The sequence below is a fragment of the Corvus brachyrhynchos genome, unplaced genomic scaffold, assembly GCF_000691975.1.
Source record: "Corvus brachyrhynchos isolate BGI_N302 unplaced genomic scaffold, ASM69197v1 scaffold90, whole genome shotgun sequence".
NCBI classification, from domain to species: Eukaryota; Metazoa; Chordata; class Aves; order Passeriformes; family Corvidae; genus Corvus; species Corvus brachyrhynchos.
In genome coordinates, this window is record NW_008236932.1 from 476,243 (window position 1) to 490,309 (window position 14,067).

The following is a 14,067-nucleotide window of genomic DNA, read 5'->3' on the forward strand; positions in this document are numbered from 1 at the left end:
AATAAAGGTCACGGCAATAAATGAGCAATGTTTTAACATAAGCCCTAACCCATCACATAATTTCTTATCACATTTGGTTAAATAAAAAAATACTAAAAACTAGCAATTAGAGCAATATGTAGGTCAGGTCTTACAGATGCATTAATCTTGGGGCTTTGCAAAATTGACTGAATTTCAAATGCCATAATTTAAAAATTTCTGTAGAGGGATGATCCTTTTCCTCTTTGTGCTAATAACCTTGGAGGTCAAGTTTCATGGCACGGCAAAATAAGTATCAACCGCTGAGACTGTTAACATTACAGATGACCAGATTCTGTTGAGCATTAAAATACATGGCTTTTATTTCACTTATGTTTCTGAAGAGCACTATACCTCTTTTTGCAGTTGTTTCTAAATAGCCCACCACAGAAGAGCACCTGTAGCCCTGATGTACTATTTTGGTAAGAGAGGTCTATGTTTCAAGTTAAAAATGTTTTCGTTTTCCTCTTCATAAATATTACCCAAATTCCTGCCTTTCAGAGCAGTCTAAGAAACCATTTTTTAACTACTGCAGTTAAGAACTGTTAAGAAAACACTTGGCTGCACTTCAGTAACAGGAGCAAATGAGAAAAAAGAGAAGAGGTATAGTGTATGGACTACATTTTGCAAATTACTTTCCAAAATACCACTAAAGATCATTTGCATAACTTATTCCATCAGAATTGCCTCATCATGCACCACCATGCAGCTTGTGCTAAATTGATTTACGTACTTTTAAGTATTAGAGAATCTTTTGCAGAATTTATTTCCCATGCTTTTTCCACAGTTAATGTTCCTGGTGCTTTAGAAAAATATTAAAATAAGTTCTTCTAGACTATCCCAAAAAATATCCATAATCTCCATAGAAACCAAATGAAAAAAATTAAATTTATAGAAAATAAATTTCTCCTTTGCAGTAGTGAAAAGAGATCAGAAATTGAACTTAGAATGAGCAGATATGGCTGTGTCACTTTTTTTCTTCTCTGAAATTTTTCAAGAGCTGCTGTGGGAAAAGAAAAATCTTTTTGAAAGAGCTCAGGTTTTGGGCATACTTTTATTGGGAGTGAATAATGCAGCTCTATCATATTTGATCTTTGCCCAGTCCTTTGGCTTTTTATTTTACTTACACTCACATAATTTGTGAATAGGTTTAACAGATTTAGTGTACAAGTCCATCAATAAATAAATGAATAAATGAAATTATAATTTTACATACGTCAAAGAATGGAATTGTTCAAGTATTTTTTAACTGTTATCACTGTACCCTGTCTTTTTCAGGCTTTTTCTCTCAGACTGGACTCAAATGCTGTATCTGATTAAGGTGGATTGAGAAACGGTCTGGTGAAAGAGCCCTGGTTTAAGTATTGATATTTCTCACTTGTGATTTCTGGCTCCCAGGTCCCTCCCTGGTGCTGGTCTCTGTAGTCCCTTTCTGCATCAGACGCTAGGAAACTGATGGGATGGAAACACTCTTTTTCTTTTTTTTCTTTCTTTCTTTCCCCCTTTTCTATCCATTTGTTTTTTCTCTCTGTTACCTCTAAAGCTGTCTGACCACCGGAGCCCCGCAAGGGTTGTATGGGAGGAGAAAACGAGTGTAAAAGGTAAGTGTATTCCAAAAAAAATGCTGAACACGGACCTGAGATTTGAGACCACAGAAGTCACCACAATCTCCTGTGTTACTGAATTTGTCACATGGGTCCTTGACTGTGTCAAGAGATGGAGGTTTCCAAACTTCCACTGATCTTAGGTGCTGGTCTTGAGCAATCTACTGCTTCTGTTTGCAGGTGTTAAATATTCATGGCTTTGGTCTCAGCTGGAGGCAACTTGAGTTACTGAAGGCTGAAAGCAGATGGTATTGCAAGTTCGGCAGCTAAAAAGAGAGGCACGTAAAGTGAGTGAATGAATTTCAAAAAAGAGTCATGACTCACCACTTGCTATTCTTGTCAATGATGAATAAAACAGTGCCCTTGAGCTTCAGAGTTGCTTTTAAATTATTTTAAAACATCAGACCCCACTGGCAGCACTTATTTCCCCTTTTCCTGGAAGAATGATTGTGCAGTATTGAAAACGTTGACGAGTGTGACTGGTCTTCTTTTCTTTGTTTCTATTAAGAGTTAAATATATATATTGAAAGGAAAAAATAGAATATTGTGCCAAAATTATTTTCTTCACGAAAACCTGAAAATTAAAATTGTCTTGCTTAAAATTGCGTCAGGTCTGAGAAGGTAAGCACTTTTTGTCATAGTACTCACATCATAGCCCACAGAAATTAATTTCAGTTGCTTATGTTCATGATCCCTTTGCAATAATAGAATTACACTAAAAATGTGTTTGGAAGACCACACAACTGATACTGCTTTTGTGACAAGGTCTGAGCTTCTAATTCTTCAAAGACAAAATTAAAAATACTTTTCTTGATACAGTGCTGAGGCACACAACTGTAAAAACCCTTTTCTATTCTCATATATGTGACCTCCAAGTAATATTAATCATTCTGTTTGTGTCACTGATTTTTTTCAGGATTACTGACAAGGCTCTAAATAGTTCAAATTTACCCAAAAAAGCAACTTTTCCTTTTTTGTCCTTATCTGTTTTTCATGAAGACTATTAAAGCAAACATTAAATGGTGTTTCAGGTTTTTTATGGGATTACAACAGATAAAAATCAAATATCAAGATGAAAGATTTTAAGCACTAATTCCATGGAGAACACTTCACTGGCATTTAATTCTGTATTGAGTTACTTGGGATATTGTGATTCTCTTCTAAGCAAGATCAGTTAATTGTGTGTTATAATTAGTTAAAAAGAATTTTCTTCAGTTTTTGAATTCCTAGAAGAAAGATTTTGAAACCGACAATCAAAATTTTAATTTTTTTTTCTAACCCCCGAATCACATACGGTGACAAGGGACGATGGTGCTCTGACACCTCAGGGTTTGCTGTGTTCCTGCGTACACAGTGACAGTGGTGGGGAGCTGCAGGAATGGCAGAGTCTGGTGCAAGGTGGGATATTAGGTAAGAAGGATGTAACATCTTTTCTCTTAGCCGACTAGTTACAAAGGCCTTGAATAGTCTGAACTCGTTTAAATTGATTTGGTTTGGTTTTGAAGTTTTTTTTTTTTGTTGTTGTTTTTTTTTTTTTGTTTTTTTTTTGGTTTTTTTTTCTGTTTTTTTTAATGAAGCAAGACCTGAGGAAAACATTTCACAGTGATTGGTGCCCACAATTTATAAATTTTCTTTACTCGTTGTTGGTTTTGTATGCTAGCCTAGAAAAATCATTCATACAAATCCTTTGGTAATCATTTTCAGTATTATTAAAGAGTGCACATATACAAAGCAATGGTTATTTACCTTGAAATTAGTTTCTTCAATAAATTTTTAACAAAACATGAAACATTTGCATATTTATATAAAGGAGGGTTTTTTGGGTTTTTTTTGGTTAATATTTGCAGGAATTAATGTAACCTCTCCTAAGACTAGAAGTTGGATTTAAAATTGTGATCTGCTTAGCGGTATGATTTCTGATTTGCAGAAAAGACCAGAAACCCCACTGCATTTGACAAAGACAAGATTCTTGTTGTAATTTGTTTCTTATTGTACTAAACAATTTCCGTTCTCAGGAGGACGTAAAAAATCATACAATAAAAATCAAAAAAAATTAATTTCTTCTCAATCCTCCCAGCAAAAGGCTAGCCAAATTGAAAACACAGAACAAATAGTGCCAAAAGAGCATAAATTTCATATTTATTTCCTAGTGGCTAAATGGAAAACCATAAAAACAGCCAAACTGCACCTAACCAGAGACTAATTTATTCAAGTAGCTGATTTCACCAGTGGCCACAAGGAGAGGTCATAAATGCATCTCAGTAAGTGTGTACAATATATTCCAGATCTCCTCTATTTTCAGCTCAGTAGAATTCCTCCTGTAAATGTAAGTTCTGTCTATTTGATAATGAAATGGCAGTTATATTTCCAAGAGTTTATCAAATTTCTCAACTTTGTAAAATATTATTTTTTTACTCCAAATTTCACGGCTTCTGTGTGAAACACTTTTGGATTTTTATTGTTTTGAGCCTGATTGCCAGAAGGAATGTCTTGGTGCTCATAGTTATTCTGTTAACTGCTTCTATGATCCTGGGGAGTTGAGTAGTTTGTGAGTAAATTTTTGTTTAGCTTTGTTCAGCTAAAAGTAGAAAGAATCTCAATCTTTAATGCTTTTCATTCTACTTTTCCTTCTTATTTTCTTTTTTTTTTTTCCTAATTAATGACCAGGTAACATTTTTTAGCCAAGCAAAGCAAGCTGTAAAGGAAGCTGATGACTCATGCAGATATTTTTCTGAGAAATTCAAGTGTCAAGTTTATATAATTGGAAATAAATATGACACAGGAAGTAGCATTTCCTCTGACAAATTATTCTTCCACTATAGTTATGGCTTAGGAACATTAAATATTTATTTCATCATTTCAAGGAAAGCATTTTAAAATTTAAAATAAAAATTGATAGTGCATTTGTGATTTTATCAGCCTCTGTATTCTTTTTTATCAATATTCTTCCAAGCTATCACCTTCTTTTTAAAAATGTTTTTAAAAATGTTTTGTTGGCAATCTTCCTTGAGTGCTGCTGAGTATTACCCCCTGAGATCCTCAAAAGCTTGGGCTAATAAACAAATAAAGACCTCAGCACTTTGTTTTAGTCTTAGGGATGAAGAATGCATTTTGACATTCCTGGGAAAAGTTCAAATACCTGGGAAAAAGTCTAACATGTTGGAAAAAATCACTGTGCTGAAAGAGTCCACAAACATTTCTAATTTCCCCTGATCTAAAAGGAGCTCAGCTTAAATGTGGGAAGGCATGGACATCCTGGCTATTATACTGGCAGTCACTGTGACACCTAAGTATGATACAAATGTTGAATTGAGACAAATTTCATTTTGTTTCAATAAAAGAGATTATTCCATTTCTACGCCTTTATGTTTCTGGTATTGTCCCATAATACATCTATTATCATAATATGCAGACACTATATAGTCAGTGCACTATCTAGGCAATGGGAGTCTTCAGTAAAAGCTGATTAAATATTTTTTTTCTGGTGCTTCCTAGTACACAGAACAAAAATAGCACCTATATAAGGCAAGACTCTGAAAGCTGTATTAATTTTTATTTCCTGGAAGAACTAATCTAAAAGTCTTGGTATAGCTTCCTAGGAAGTCTTGTGTCCCACATAACAGGTCTTTAATCTGCTTGTAAAAAATGTAATTGCAGTGGATATAGTACACTGAAATAATAAATTTCATCCTGAGACTTTAGGAAATCTTGGTGTGAGCTGACTCACCAAAGGGAAAAATAGTACTTCATTTCTCTTGACTGATTCTCTAAAAATGCTGGCAAGTTTTGGTTTTCCTGTGCAAAATTTTGAATAGTTGGAACATTTGACCATTAAAAACACAGCAGAAATTACTGATCAGTTCTGTTTATGTGGTTATTGACAATCCAGCCCTTGCTTTCCTCCTCTGCTAGACTGAGATGGCTAATTAGAGGGAAATCACAGTTTGTGCTGGAGATTTCTTTATTTTGTTGGAATAATCATCTATATATTGGAATGATCATCCATATTTCACACCATATCTAGAGATGCAAAGGGACCATGAAAAGTCTTTGTGAAGTTGTTAGTGGTTTTAGATTTTACAGCTTTTTGTTTTCTGTTTTTCTGCAATCTATGCCACTTTATATTTACATGATACTGTATTCTGTGGATAGTACACTGAAATAATAAATTTCATCCTGAGACTTTAGGAAATCTTGGTGTGAGCTGACTCACCAAAGGGAAAAATAGTACTTCATTTCTCTTGACTGATTCTCTAAAAATGCTGGCAAGTTTTGGTTTTCCTGTGCAAAATTTTGAATAGTTGGAACATTTGACCATTAAAAACACAGCAGAAATTACTGATCAGTTCTGTTTATGTGGTTATTGACAATCCAGCCCTTGCTTTCCTCCTCTGCTAGACTGAGATGGCTAATTAGAGGGAAATCACAGTTTGTGCTGGAGATTTCTTTATTTTGTTGGAATAATCATCTATATATTGGAATGATCATCCATATTTCACACCATATCTAGAGATGCAAAGGGACCATGAAAAGTCTTTGTGAAGTTGTTAGTGGTTTTAGATTTTACAGCTTTTTGTTTTCTGTTTTTCTGCAATCTATGCCACTTTATATTTACATGATACTGTATTCTGTGGTAACAGTATAAATATAGTGGCACTTGAGTATTTTTTATTAGTTTAGACAGCAAATGGTGTTTTTTTAAAAAAACCCACCAAAATAATTTGGTGACATTATAAATTTCACCCGTATTAAATACAAGGGAAGTTTTATCACTAAATATCCCATAACATTGTGTCATTTCCACTCGTTTTGAAGATCATGCTTTACAAGTCTCATTTTGCTCAGTAGAAGAGATATCTTGAAAAATGATGGCTTAAAATATTCAGTAGGTTTCAGACCTGTCTAGGGAAAAATTTTAATGGCTGTCAGCCACAATTTTTTCATTGACCATAAAATTTTCACCACTTTTCACTGGAACACCTGAACTACCTCAAGAACTATCAAAGGCAATTGGGAAAGAACAGCTTGTGGTCTGCATTCATACTGTGCATACACAGCTGAGCAGTGCACAGCACTTTGATGGGTTTTGGTCTGTCTGAGACAGCTCCTTTGGGATTAGAAAACTGATGATATGATGTAAATTCAAAAATTATCTGAGGCACACCTTAGGAGTATGACACTGTAGATAATTTTGCCTATTACTTGCTTTCAGAAAGTTGCCAGAGAGCATCTCAGACTGCTATCTGTGTAACAGCATGATATATATGTGAGCTGTGAATACTTCCATTATAACAGATGCAATTAACAGAAAATAGAAATACTCAAAGAAGGTCTTTATTGTTTCTTTAGGTTAGAAATTACATGCTCCATTTGTACTTCAGCAGAAACAAATTAATTTAAAATAAGAGAGTCTCGATGAGGTCTTTCATTTCCAGAACTGAAGCTGAACCTGAAACACTCATTGACAGACTTGTTTGCTATCAATTTTTTTAACTGCCCATTTCCATGGCTTTGCAGTTGTGTACAACAATAATTGGATACAAATATTTTCTATGTAAACAGAGAAATCAAGCCACACATGACCAAGAAAAGCATGTAGGATTATAACATTCTGTTACTCACAAAATGAAGAAACAAAAAAGCTGTTGTGCCTTTATATTATTCTTTGAAAGAAAACTACAAAACTGCATAAGCTGTTCTCTAATGACTATGGCTTTTACTTATATTCTTAATTGTCATTCACAGTTCAACACATAATCTTTGTTTAAAAATTTATTTAATCTTCTTCTGGCATGATATTGAGTGATACCTTTACTTTGGACTCAAACATAAATGTATCTATACTTGGCCTTTAGTTTTATTTATCATCAACATCTGTAAGTATCAACATTCTTTTTCTCCTAGAATTCAGTATTTTACATCTTCCTGCTTCCATGTTGTATTAAAAATATTGCCAGTACATAGGTAAATCTTTTAAAAACACATTAATGCTGTCAGAGTGAATCTAGATTGAATGTAGTAGTGTTTACCTTGCTTACTACTTGCAGAATAAAGCATATATTCACAGGAGTAGTGTTTATCAGTGGATATATCTGAGGACAGACTGACGTACAGAACTATTACATCTGGTGCTGGAGCTGTATTATTTTTATTACAAAAATGGAATACTGCAGAAGCAGACTAATCTACTAAGTACTTTGAAAAAGACTCATTTAATCCTGAGTTCTCTGTAATAAAATAGTTTAGTGTTAATATCAACAATGTGTAAACCTTCTGTTATTGCTGAGCCAGTTGCAGAATCAGATGGTACTAAGAGACAGACACATCTGCATCTCATAGGAATTGCTGTCACATCATAGCTATATTTATATATAAGGTAGAAAATATTAATGCCAACAGGAACTATAAATAAAACAATAAGACAAATTGGACTTTTAGTAGATCAGACATCACCATTCTTCAAAAATATGTTCACATAATGCTATAAGAAAAAGGCTGTAGGATTAAAAACATTTAAATCTTTTTTTTTAAAAAATGCAATCTAAGAACTTCAAAGAGATATAACTGTTTATCTTACTCATCAGAGAAAACAGTAATATGAACTGAAAAAATAAGTAATGGAATTTGTTCACAGTTTGATAAAACAGTAAAAAACCCCAGTATGAAGTAACTACAACAAAAAACCACATTCTTCTGAGCCCTTCAGAAACTTTCAAGTCTCATAAATCTAGAAAATGTTTCACCTTGTGAGAAGGGGGGAAATTCAACAAAATTGAATTGACAGATTTTTAGAGAGAAGGGGGGAAATAGATACAAAAATCAAGGCAAGAAAAGAAGCTTATTTTAAATCAAATTTCCCTATTGACTCTTAAGTTTTCTTTTCAAAACTGAGAGACATACGAATCACAGACGTTTTGCATGTTTTACAGAGCAAAATGTGGCAATGTGTACAACTCATACAAAGACTTACTCTTAATGATAAAAAAAGCATTCTTCCTCAAGAGAGGAATTTTATTTGAATACTGAGAAAAATGTGTTTCTGATGTAGTATTGAAAATTTAAGATAACAACAAAAGCAAATTATTCACTCCCTTATTCTATTGATATAATCTCAGCTCCAAGCACTGAGTCAATGGTTGCTTCCAAATCCTTATGTTTGATTATGAGGAAGAAACCCATGCTCTGTGATTTGGTTTAGTCTGATGCTGATCCACATTTTAAACTTGGCTTCCATGACAGTCTCCCAATTTCAGTTCCAGACTGAAAAGTACACATTTCAGCATGGTTCAGATTGGTAGAGCCCCTCAAAAGTTTAGCTTTGAGCTGCTGTCAGATAAGCTTTGATGGAGGTGCATAGCATGGATTAGCATTTGTAACATAGAGAAGACAACTAAGGAATCCCAAAGTGCCATATGTGATTCTATGTTTTAAGGTTGTGTTTCATGCTGGTTCCTGCCCCACTTTATTTAGATTACCATTGAGTAACTGGGTGTGCTCTAAAAGCATACTAGTGGATAAAGCTACTTCACTTGTGAGTATTCATGGGTAGGATACGGGGATCAGACTTGCCAGACATAAAATGAAAGATTCTAATCCTTAGGTACTTAGTATAGATGTTTAGTATTTACTCGTCTCTTAGGACTGTAAATGGCAAAGTCAAAAACTCTGTTCTTAAGCGCCACATTTTGAACACCCTATCTTCAATTTTTGGTGTTTGCCTGTATTTGCAAACTCAATGGAGTCCAGTACACTTAGTACAAAAAAAATCAACCAGCTGACCAGTGAAACAAAAAAACCCCTCAAAACTAAACACAACAAAGAAACAAGTGAAAATTAAGAACATGAAAATGTGGGTTCAGAAAGGAAACAAATTCCAGAGGTAGGTATTCTCCCTTTTGCATGCAGATGTTTAGTATATGCAAGGGCTGAAGACGGGATTCATAAAATTCTACACATTTGAAAGTATGTCAGCAACTGGAGGAACAAAAACTCTTAAGGAGCTGTAACTAAGATAGTGTGCTTGCTTTTGTGTCCTATTTCTAGGAGATTTAAGATTTGATCCTTACAGGGATTCAGAGATTAGGTCTGCTGGAGTCATATATGTTTACAATACCAGTTAATACCTAGACATTATACCTCTAAGTTTATACCTGTATAACTCTTTGGACATTACAAAGGAGAGCTTCTGAATTTAGAATCTAATTCAGTTACTAAATATTGGAAGTTGAAGGTGTCACTTTATGAATGTTTGCCTACATGGAGGTGTGTGGAGGAAGGAGCAGGAAATTCCAAACATCAAAGCTGTGAATGAAGCCACAAACTGGTAATATAAAACTTTTAAAATAATGATATTTAAATGACCACTATTGGCAGTGTTATATAAAAGTACTGAGTGTAATAGCTCAGATTATCATGTAGACCAACTGCCATTTAGGACATGCACGCTCTTAAAATCTGTCAAAGAAAGCAGAATATGCTTTTGGAATTAGTGCCCAGAGCTGACAGGACATAGTGAAACCCTTAATCATTGCCTTACATAACCCAGCAGGATTATCACGTGTGCAGACCATTACATTCCCTTGAATCTGGGGTCATGGCAAAGTTTAAACCGAAATGTGATTACTGAAATGTACAAGATGTACTGTAAATCCCAGTTTAAGAAGTCCCCTTGGTACAATACTGCTAGTGAAAGCTGCTGAATAGCTTGCTTGAATTACTTCATCTAATAATCAGAACTGAAACTATGAATTACTGTGTGCTTGCTTGGTGGCTGCATGATTTTGTCAATACAAAGCTCTCACAAGAGCTATTGGGTAGTTATCAGAGAATACAAGTATTTTTTCATCAGTTCAAACTATATTTTTTAATTTTTAGTAATTGAAAGAGATACTGCATTCTAAAGATGACAGAAAAAGTGTGTGAGAGAAGTAGCCTTACAAACAGAGTAACATTTTGCTGCTTTATCCTTTAAATAAAAGAAAGAAAAGAAAGAAAGAAAGTAAAAAAATCTATGAAGACTGTGGGGATATCTAATGAAGAACTTCTGGCAAACCCTACTTCAGCTAAGGCCTGAGGTGTCCAGAGGTGAAGGCAGATAATAAACATGTGTGGAAGAGATGGCAGTGGGACTGCCAGAGCAGACCTTGGACATTTTGTTTTGCTGCCATTGTGTATATGTGGGTTCTAAAGGGCATCTTGTGCTAAAACTACTTGAAATATCGCAAATTCAGATTCATGCACCAGAGACTAATGCAGTGAGCATCCAAAATCTAGTACAGCATCTTTTCCACTGTGCATTGATATGCTTTCTGTCCTCTGTAAAGTTTTCCTGTCTCATAAGTAACAAGAAAAATCAGGTATTTGTGAAGATTTGGAAGGCAGCCCTTTAGAGCACCCTTTCTGTCTCTGATGTTATAAGAGAGTTTAGCAAGTAGTTATGTTACAAATTCATGAACTGTATGAGTTCCCACCAGCCTTTTGGAGAACAGTGTGAGAAAACTGTTGTATGCTTTCCTTAACAGGTAGAGCTTTTCACAGAGACTTAGACTTTGTGTGAAGTACCCATATGAATTGAGCATTCAGTTAGAGACCTAGATAGGACAAAAGAGTCAGATATTGTAAATTGTTAAAGCCAAAAAGAGGCATGGTGTCTCTGGACCACTGAAATAATTTAATAGTTTTAAATCACTACACTTCAAAGAAGAAATTTTAAAATTAGAACATTGCTGTATTTGGCTGATCCCTGGATTTATCTCGTTTCAGTAACGGAATGCTCCCCTGGAAGTATGGAGTACTGGGAGAAGGAAGGAAGGCAGGCATGCATCCTACTCCTGAGTTCTGCTCTGTCAGGCCATGCTCCAGTTTCTCATCAGAGCAAACTGAAACCCATAGCACCCACATGACAGATTATCTGTTGTAAATAATGTCAGAAAATGGTAAAACTGAAAAGTTAAGGCCTCAGATATGTAAGAACTCCAGTGTAATCTGAATATCCTCTCAGGCTGAGCATCAGGTACCCTGCTTCAAGTTTCTTCTTGAGCTGTCATATATCTCTCTTGATTATGATATCTGAATGCCCCAGTGTATATTTACCCAGCTCAGATTTGTGGTTACACCAGCAAAAGCTATTTTGTATATGAGTCAAGCTGACTAGTGAGAATGTGGTTCTGGGCTTTATCTTTAAAGTTTTTCTTTTGCTCAGATTTAGTCCATTACTCATAATTATGCACTTCTGACTGCCTAAAATAATCTCTCTCCTTGATTCTATCCCTTCAATTACTTAATCATGCTTTGCACAGCTGTGATTTAATTAAGTTATATATATTTTTATTTTAACTCTCCTGATATTTCTTCTTATTCTTTACTTTCATCCCATGCATAGGATAGTGAATTTCCTCAGAAAAGAGATACAGCCAGAAGATTAAACCATGCCTTAAATACTTTAATATTGTGTTTTAAGTGAAGATTCTAGCTCAGACTCATTTGGTTTCTAAACTCTTTCAGTTGAGCCTATGCCTAGGAAACTTTGCCTTTGCTCTACTTCTTCAGCTGAGGTAAGGTACAAGTTCCTTGACTTGGAGTAGAACAGTGTCTGGTTCAGTGTGGCCTTTGCCCAACAATTAAATCAGACATGCCAATGAATTAAGCCAGCCTTCTTTGCCAGAATGACTTGGGGTCTCAGCCTACAGCACAATATGAAGTTTGCAGAGAGCTGTGCTGTGGACTGCCTTCTGCATGCAAGGCCCAGTATCATGTAGGATTTTCCAGCATGGTCTGGGCCTCACACCCTCCAAACTAATATAGAGAGACATTTTGTCCATCTGTGGCTTATCAGCTGCCTCATAAATTTGTATCAGTTTGTAATCTGAATTTGTGAACACTATCTATACATGTTCTGCACAGCTGGAAAGAAAATAACTCTTTTTTTCAAAGGTATCTACATGTTTTTAAAGGAAGGTGTGAAACTGAAACAAATATAATCAAATCAAATATAATTACTTGTTATTCATTGAGCTGCTTCAAATGCAGGCTGGAGGTTAGAGACCATCTGCAATTGGATGTATATATTTGATGGGATAAGCTTCTGAAAACTTAAGCAGTTACTAATTACTGTTATTTTTCCTTCCCTCATTTCATCTGCTGGCTCTATAGAAACGTCCCGATTTAGTAGTCCTACATTTAAAGACCCACTGAAGCCTACTGTCCAGCAGTTAAAACCATCAGAGCAGATACCCAGACACAATTTTTGTCTCCACTACAATCCTGATAATTTACATTTTTCTGGCATGGCTGCAGCCCCAAGGCTGTAAATGTATGAGAAAGGGCAGGAGGCATGAGGAACTAGCCACTGCAGCTCAGTTGGAGGAAATGATTTGGAATGCATTTGGAAGAATCTAACATATAGCTGTCACAAACCATAATCTTAGGCCAAGTAATCACACTAGAAATACAGAATATCTGAGGAAAGTAGTGCAGCTTGTTTCCATAATTTCATCTTCCATTTCATTAAGAAGATGTTTTTTATCTTTTATTGTGTATTTTTAGTAGCAGTGTATAAAAATGATACTTAAAACTCACTGTGTTCTTAGTGTAAAAAGAAAATGAAAATAAGTAAAGGAATATATGGACTCTCCTATATTTATCAATTAACTTGCTATATTTTTCATCATCCAAGAAGAAGAAAAAAAGAAAGGGTATAAGTATGTCCTACTAGAGACTTTTTTCCAGAAGAACTGTATCTGTTTGAAGATACAGTTTTATTTATATCTTCAAAACTTTATGTTTGGAGTGAATATCCTGTAATTTTCTGCCTGGGGGCAGTAAAATAATCTCCAGAAATTAATTTTAAAGACTGATTTCCCTAAGAAATGTGGGTCCTGATGAGTGTTTATAGTTTCTGTGTCTAACCTAAGACCCTGATTTTATATCCACAGCCGCAGTATAATTTCCTGTAAATTTACTGGATTTTAATTCAGATTCCTTTCTTCACCTCATTGTAATGGATGAGTAATTTCTGACTCTACATTACTCATATTAACATGAACTTGAGTTTGCTAGTGAGTAAACCAAAATGGATCTACAATAGCAGGGGAAAAGGTACACTTCATTGTCTTTATATGGCTTGCCTCTCTCAGGAAGTATGAGCATACAATTTTGACTAAGAGCTTTATTAAAATTACTAGGGAGATATGCATATTAAGTTACTGGGATAGACATCAAGGTGGGCAGGGCCTCAGCATAACAGAAATGCAAGAGAAATAGAGCCAAAGTCATGTTTTTTCTTCTTGTTCTGCAGTTTGCCTTGATGTAAGAGATGAACTGCAATTTGGATCGAAGAGCAGAAGTGTTTACATTAACTAAGAACTAAGAAGCTTCTGTTGGCTTTATTATTACCAATTAAAAAGCTAAGTATCCTTTTGAACAACAATGAGAGTTCATTTATGGA